We start from the raw sequence: 7,388 nt of genomic DNA, 5'->3' as shown, positions 1-7,388 counted from the left end.
TTGGAATATGTTTAATGGGCAGGTACCATCACGAATTTGTTTATCGAATTTGTTTATGTTTCCTTACTTTTTCAAAGTCACTGTGCATTTGCAATATGTTTCAATGGGGCAGGTACCATCACGAATTTGTCATGCTCAAAATTTTTTAGATTATTTTTTTTTGTTTCCTTACTTTTTTCAAAGTCACTGTGCATTTGGAATATGTTTTAATGGGCAGGTACCATCACGAATTTGTTTATCGAATTTGTTTATGTTTCCTTACTTTTTCAAAGTCACTGTGCATTTGCAATATGTTTCAATGGGCAGGTACCATCACGAATTTGTCATGCTCAACATTTTTTAGATGTATTTTTTTTTTGTTTCTTACTTTTTCAAAAGTCACTGTGCATTTGGAATATGTTTTAATGGGCAGGTACCAGCACGAATTTGTTTATCGAATTTGTTTATGTTTCCTTACTTTTTCAAAGTCACTGTGCATTTGCAATATGTTTCAATGGGCAGGTACCATCACGAATTTTGTCATGCTCAAAAAATTTTAGATGTATTTTTTTTTGTTTCTTACTTTTTCAAAGTCACTGTGCATTTGGAATATGTTTTAATGGGCAGGTACCATCACGAATTTGTTTATCGAATTTGTTTATGTTTCCTTACTTTTTCAAAGTCACTGTGCATTTGCAATATGTTTCAATGGGCAGGTACCATCACGAATTTGTCATGCTCAAAATTTTTAGATGTATTTTTTTTTGTTTCCTTACTTTTTCAAAGTCACGTGTGCATTTGGAATATGTTTTAATGGCAGGTACCATCACGAAATTTGTTTATCGAATTGTTTATGTTTCCTTACTTTTTCAAAGTCACTGTGCATTTGCAATATGTTTTCAATGGGCAGGTACCATCACGAATTTGTTTATCGAATTTGTTTATGTTTCCTTACTTTTTCAAAGTCACTGTGCATTTGCAATATGTTTCAATGGGCAGGTACCATCACGAATTTGTCATGCTCAACATTTTTTAGATGTATTTTTTTTTGTTTCTTACTTTTTCAAAGTCACTGTGCATTTGGAATATGTTTTAATGGGCAGGTACCATCACGAATTTGTTTATCGAATTTGTTTATGTTTCCTTACTTTTTCAAAGTCACTGTGCATTTGCAATATGTTTCAATGGGCAGGTACCATCACGAATTTGTCATGCTCAAAAAATTTTAGATGTATTTTTTTTTGTTTCTTACTTTTTCAAAGTCACTGTGCATTGGAATATGTTTTAATGGGCAGGTACCATCACGAATTTGTTTATCGAATTTGTTTATGTTTCCTTACTTTTTCAAGTCACTGTGCATTTGCAATATGTTTCAATGGGCAGGTACCATTCACGAATTTGTCATGCTCAAAATTTTTTAGATGTATTTTTTTTTTGTTTCCTTACTTTTTCAAAGTCACTGTGCATTTGGAATATGTTTTAATGGGCAGGTACCATCACGAATTTGTTTATCGAATTTGTTTATGTTTCCTTACTTTTTCAAAGTCACTGTGCATTGCAATACTGTTTCAATGGGCAGGTACCATCACGAATTTGTTTATCGAATTTGTTTATGTTTCCTTACTTTTTCAAAGTCACTGTGCATTTGCAATATGTTTCAATGGGCAGGTACCATCACGAATTTGTCATGCTCAAAATTTTTTAGATGTATTTTTTTTTGTTTCTTACTTTTTCAAAGTCACTGTGCATTTGGAATATGTTTTAATGGGCAGGTACCATCACGAATTTGTTTATCGAATTTGTTTATGTTTCCTTACTTTTTCAAAGTCACTGTGCATTTGCAATATGTTTCAATGGGCAGGTACCATCACGAATTTGTCATGCTCAAAAAATTTTAGATGTATTTTTTTTTGTTTCTTACTTTTTCAAAGTCACTGTGCATTTGGAATATGTTTTAATGGGCAGGTACCATCACGAATTTGTTTATCGAATTTGTTTATGTTTCCTTACTTTTTCAAAGTCACTGTGCATTTGCAATATGTTTCAATGGGCAGGTACCATCACGAATTTGTCATGCTCAAAATTTTTTAGATGTATTTTTTTTTGTTTCCTTACTTTTTCAAAGTCACTGTGCATTTGGAATATGTTTTAATGGGCAGGTACCATCACGAATTTGTTTATCGAATTTGTTTATGTTTCCTTACTTTTTCAAAGTCACTGTGCATTTGCAATATGTTTCAATGGGCAGGTACCATCACGAATTTGTTTATCGAATTTGTTTATGTTTCCTTACTTTTTCAAAGTCACTGTGCATTTGCAATATGTTTCAATGGGCAGGTACCATCACGAATTTGTTTATCGAATTTGTTTATGTTTCCTTACTTTTTCAAAGTCACTGTGCATTTGCAATATGTTTCAATGGGCAGGTACCATCACGAATTTGTCATGCTCAAAATTTTTTAGATGTATTTTTTTTTGTTTCCTTACTTTTTCAAAGTCACTGTGCATTTGGAATATGTTTCAATGGGCAGGTACCATCACGAATTTGTCATGCTCAAAAAATTTTAGATGTATTTTTTTTTGTTTCTTACTTTTTCAAAGTCACTGTGCATTTGCAATATGTTTTAATGGGCAGGTACCATCACGAATTTGTCATGCTATAAAAATCCTGCAGGAATGTGAAATTGACTGGCCCGATGAACTCGGGATGGCTTTGCAGTGATTCTGGGTCATCTCAATCGCTCGTTTGGGTTGATTTCAGAATGTCGCTTTTGGTGATGTTTTTTCACTATAGAATCATATTGCAAATGTACAAGAGTCAAGTGGACAAGAGTCCATCAGTCAATTAGATATCATTCTGACCACCAAACTGATACAAACTGACACCAAACCCACTTTTTCCAACTCGTTTAGTAGCCAACTATTACATACTTCAGAGCTGGCCCAAAATTCACAACGCCTTCGGTACAAACCATAAAAAAAACATAAAACACGTAGTTACGTTCTAGCTGCGGGTCCATTTTCTTATGTTATGTGTTGGCCTAGCTGAGGCGACCCCGAATCCCAAGTTTCGGCCTCGATAGGTCATTTGGTGTCCGAGAAAAACCCTAATTGGTGCTGAAAATCCACTATTTTCCATGACTTGCTACGGGGTCCTTGAATGAGAATATCGGACAGAACGTTGGGGTTCTGTCTATATGGGCCGAGACGTTCGCAATTGCCACCTAGGTCTTGCGACTCTGGGACATTTCTAAATGTCGTCATTTTCGTGATGCAAAAATGAATTGAAGTTATTTCAAATGTACGAGGCTGTTTCTCGGTCCGAGAACCTTCTAGAGCCACGTAACTCACCACGCACCATCTACGGGAGGTCTAGAACAGGTTTCTAAAGTTTCGGAACTCTAGGTCCGACCGTTCTTTTTTAGCTCCAACAAAGCTAACTATTGGAGCCACTGTCTGTCTCTACGCACCCCAATACGTCCCTCCATCCTAGTTGTGGTTTAGTGCAATTTTTTTTTCCTTTGATTTTTTTTGGGAAAAATGACTGATTTACAGTTCATGGGGGTTGCCTAATCACACATATGAAGTTTTGGAAAGATCAGACTTTTTTAACCCTTCGAAACAGCCCCTGAGACACCAATTATGGCACTTCCGGTTGGCACAGGAAGTTATAAATCAACACATATCCTCATTGGGGTATGCTGTTACAGAATCCTGAGTTTTAAGTCCTTACGTTAAGAATTGACTGATCTACACAGGGTTGAATGCACTATGTCTATCAAACTGCATGCATTGTATGGGTAAACACTTTTAGGGGCATTTTAACCACTTCCGGTTGGTCTAGGAAGCTTAGAATCAACACAGGTAGACCTCATAGTGGCCTGATGGACTGGTACCGAAGACAGGTTCATACGGCATTCATAACCCACATAGGCCTCGGGTTGAAATTAGGGGTGCAGGCAATGTATTCCTATGGGGAGAGATGACACTGTAATCTGTGAGATCAAAAAACACTGTTTTACTGTGAAGGGTTAATGCCACACGGTCAAGGTTAGGCTTGTTGAGATCGGGAGGACCTTAGGAACATTCAAGTGGTGGAATTTTTCTTCTCACCCTAACGGTTCTCTCACTGTCACTCAAAAGCAAATGACATTGTGGTGCAGGCTTCATTTTGGGCCTTCTATTCTAATGGTTGCTGCGCCTAGACCGAGCGAGCTACGGTCAAGCGGGATAGCTCGTTGAACTCAGAACAGTCTGGAGACTATGGTGATGCCATTTTTGTGTTGATTTCAGAATGCCATTTTGGTGATGGTCCCTCTCCGTTTAAACATATTGCAAATGTACAAAAGTCAACTAGCAAGTCAGTGTCCATCAGTCAATTAGATGTCATTATGACACCAAATGGATATCAATTGACACCAAACCCACTTTTTCCTACTCATTTAGTAGCCAACTATCACATATGTCAGAGCAGGCCCATAATTCACAGCGCCTCTAGTTGAAAACATAATAAAAAGGTAAAACACATAGTTACGTTCTAGCTGCGGGTCCAGTTCGGACATTATGTGAAGTCCTATGTGAGGCGACCCCGAATCCCGAGTTTCGGCTCGATAGGTCATTTGGTGTCCGAGAAAAACCCTAATTGGTGCTGAAAATCCACTTATTTCCATGCCTTGCTACGGGGTCCTTGAACGAGCTATCGGACAGAAACTTTGGGGTCCGTCTCTATGGGCCGAGCCGGTTTCAACGCACCTAGCCTTGCGTCTCTGAGACTTTTCTAAACGTCGTCATTTTCGTGATGCAAAAATGAATTGAAGTTATTCCAAATGTACGAGGCTGTTTCTCGGTCCGAGAACCGTCTAGAGCCACGTAACTCGCCACGCACCATGGCCCGGAGGTCTAGAACAGGTTTCTAAAGTTTCGGAACTCTAGGTCCGACCGTTCTTTTTTAGCTCCAACAAAGCTAACTATTGCGGCCACTGTCTGTCTCTACGCACCCCAATACGTCCCTCCATCCAAGTTGTGTTTTAGTGCAATTTTTTTTTCCTTTGATTTTTTTGGGGAAAAATGACTGATTTACAGTTCATGGGGGTTGCCTAATCACATATATGAAGTTTTGGACAGATCTGACTTTTTTAACCCTTCGAAACAGCCCCTGAGACACCAATTATGGCACTTCCGGTTGGCACAGGAAGCTATAAATCACCACATGTCTTGATTGACATGGCCACTTACAGAATCCCGAGTTTTAAGTCTTTACGTTAAGAATTGACTGATCTACACAGGGTTGAATGCACTATGTCTATCAAACTGCATGCAGTGTATGGGTAAACACTTTTAGGGGCATTTTAACCACTTCCGGTTGGTCCAGGAAGCTTAGAATCGACACAGGTAGACCTCATAGTGGCCTGATGGACTGGTACCGAAGACAGGTTCATACGGCATTCATAACCCACATAGGCCTCAGGTTGAATTTTGTGGTGCAGGCTATGTATTCCTATGGGGAGAGATGACACTGTAATCTGTGAGATCAAAAAACACTGTTTTACTGTGAAGGGTTAATGCCACACGGTCAAGGTTAGGCTTGTTCAGATCGGGAGGACCTTAGGAACATTCCTATGGTGGAATTTTTCTTCTCACCCTAACGGTTCTCTCACTGTCACTCAAAAGCAAATGACATTGTGGGGCAGGCTTCATTTTGGGCCTAATATTCTAATGGTTGCTGCGCCTATACCGAGCGAGCTACGGTCAAGCGGGATAGCTCGTTGAACTCAGCACAGTCTGGAGACTATGGTGATGCCATTTTTTGTGTTGATTTCAGAATGCCATTTTGGTGATGGTCCCTCTCTGTTTAACATATTGCAAATGTACAAAAGTCAACTAGCAAGTCAGTGTCCATCAGTCAATTAGATGTCATTATGACACCAAACCCACTGTTTCCTACTCATTTAGATGCCAACTATCATATATGTCAGAGCAGTCCCATAATTCACAGCGCCTCTAGTTTAAAACATAATAAAAAGGTAAAACACATAGTTACGTTCTAGCTGCGGGTCCAGTTCGGACATTATGTGAAGTCCTATGTGAGGCGACCCCGAATCCCGAGTTTCGGCTCGATAGGTCATTTGGTGTCCGAGAAAAACCCTAATTGGTGCTGAAATCCACTTATTTCCATGCCTTGCTACGGGGTCCTTGAACGAGCTATCGGACAGAAACTTTGGGGTCCGTCTCTATGGGCCGAGCCGGTTTCAACGCACCTAGCCTTGCGTCTCTGAGACTTTTCTAAACGTCGTCATTTTCGTGATGCAAAATGAATTGAAGTTATTGCGAATGTACGAGGCTGTTTCTCGGTCCGAGAACCGTCTAGAGCCACGTAACTCGCCACGCACCATGGCCCGGAGGTCTAGAACAGGTTTCTAAAATTTCGGAACTCTAGGTCCGACCGTTCTTTTTTAGCTAGAACAAAGCTAACTATTGCGGCCACTGTCTGTCTCTACGCACCCCAATACGTCCCTCCATCCAAGTTGTGTTTTAGTGCAATTTTTTTTTCCTTTGATTTTTTTTGGGAAAAATGACTGATTTACGGTTCATGGGGGTTGCCTAATCACATATATGAAGTTTTGGACAGATCTGAATTTTTTAACCCTTCGAAACAGCCCCTGAGACACCAATTATGGCACTTCCGGTTGGCACAGGAAGCTATAAGTCACCACATATCCTCATTGGGGTATGCTGTTACAGAATCCTGAGTTTTAAGTCCTTACGTTAAGAATTGACTGATCTACACAGGGTTGAATGCACTATGTCTATCAAACTGCATGCAGTGTATGGGTAAACACTTTTAGGGGCATTTTAACCACTTCCGGTTGGTCCAGGAAGCTTAGAATCGACACAGGTAGACCTCATAGTGGCCTGATGGACTGGTACCGAAGACAGGTTCATACGGCATTCATAACCCACATAGGCCTCAGGTTGAAAATTAGGGGTGCAGGCAATGTATTCCTATGGGGAGAGATGACACTGTAATCTGTGAGATCAAAAAACCCTGTTTTACTGTGAAGGGTTAATGCCACACGGTCAAGGTTAGGCTTGTTGAGATCGGGAGGACCTTAGGAACATTCATGTGGTGGAATTTTTCTTCTCACCCTAACGGTTCTCTCACTGTCACTCAAAAGCAAATGACATTGTGGGGCAGGCTTCATTTTGGGCCTACTGTTCTAATGGTCGGTTATTGTGTTATTTCAGAAAATCATAGAAAATCACAGAAATGTCGCAGAGCTCCGCAGCACACTTTAAAAAGATTCGTATGAACACCCTGCAACTGGATCTGTAACCGTTGAAAAAAAAAAATGCCTATTTGTGACCATCACCAATTTGTCATTGTTCCGTTTCTCTTAAATGACGATAGA

This window comes from Oncorhynchus mykiss, unplaced genomic scaffold, assembly GCF_013265735.2.
Source record: "Oncorhynchus mykiss isolate Arlee unplaced genomic scaffold, USDA_OmykA_1.1 un_scaffold_541, whole genome shotgun sequence".
Taxonomy (NCBI): Eukaryota; Metazoa; Chordata; class Actinopteri; order Salmoniformes; family Salmonidae; genus Oncorhynchus; species Oncorhynchus mykiss.
Note: the sequence above shows the minus strand (reverse complement) of the source record.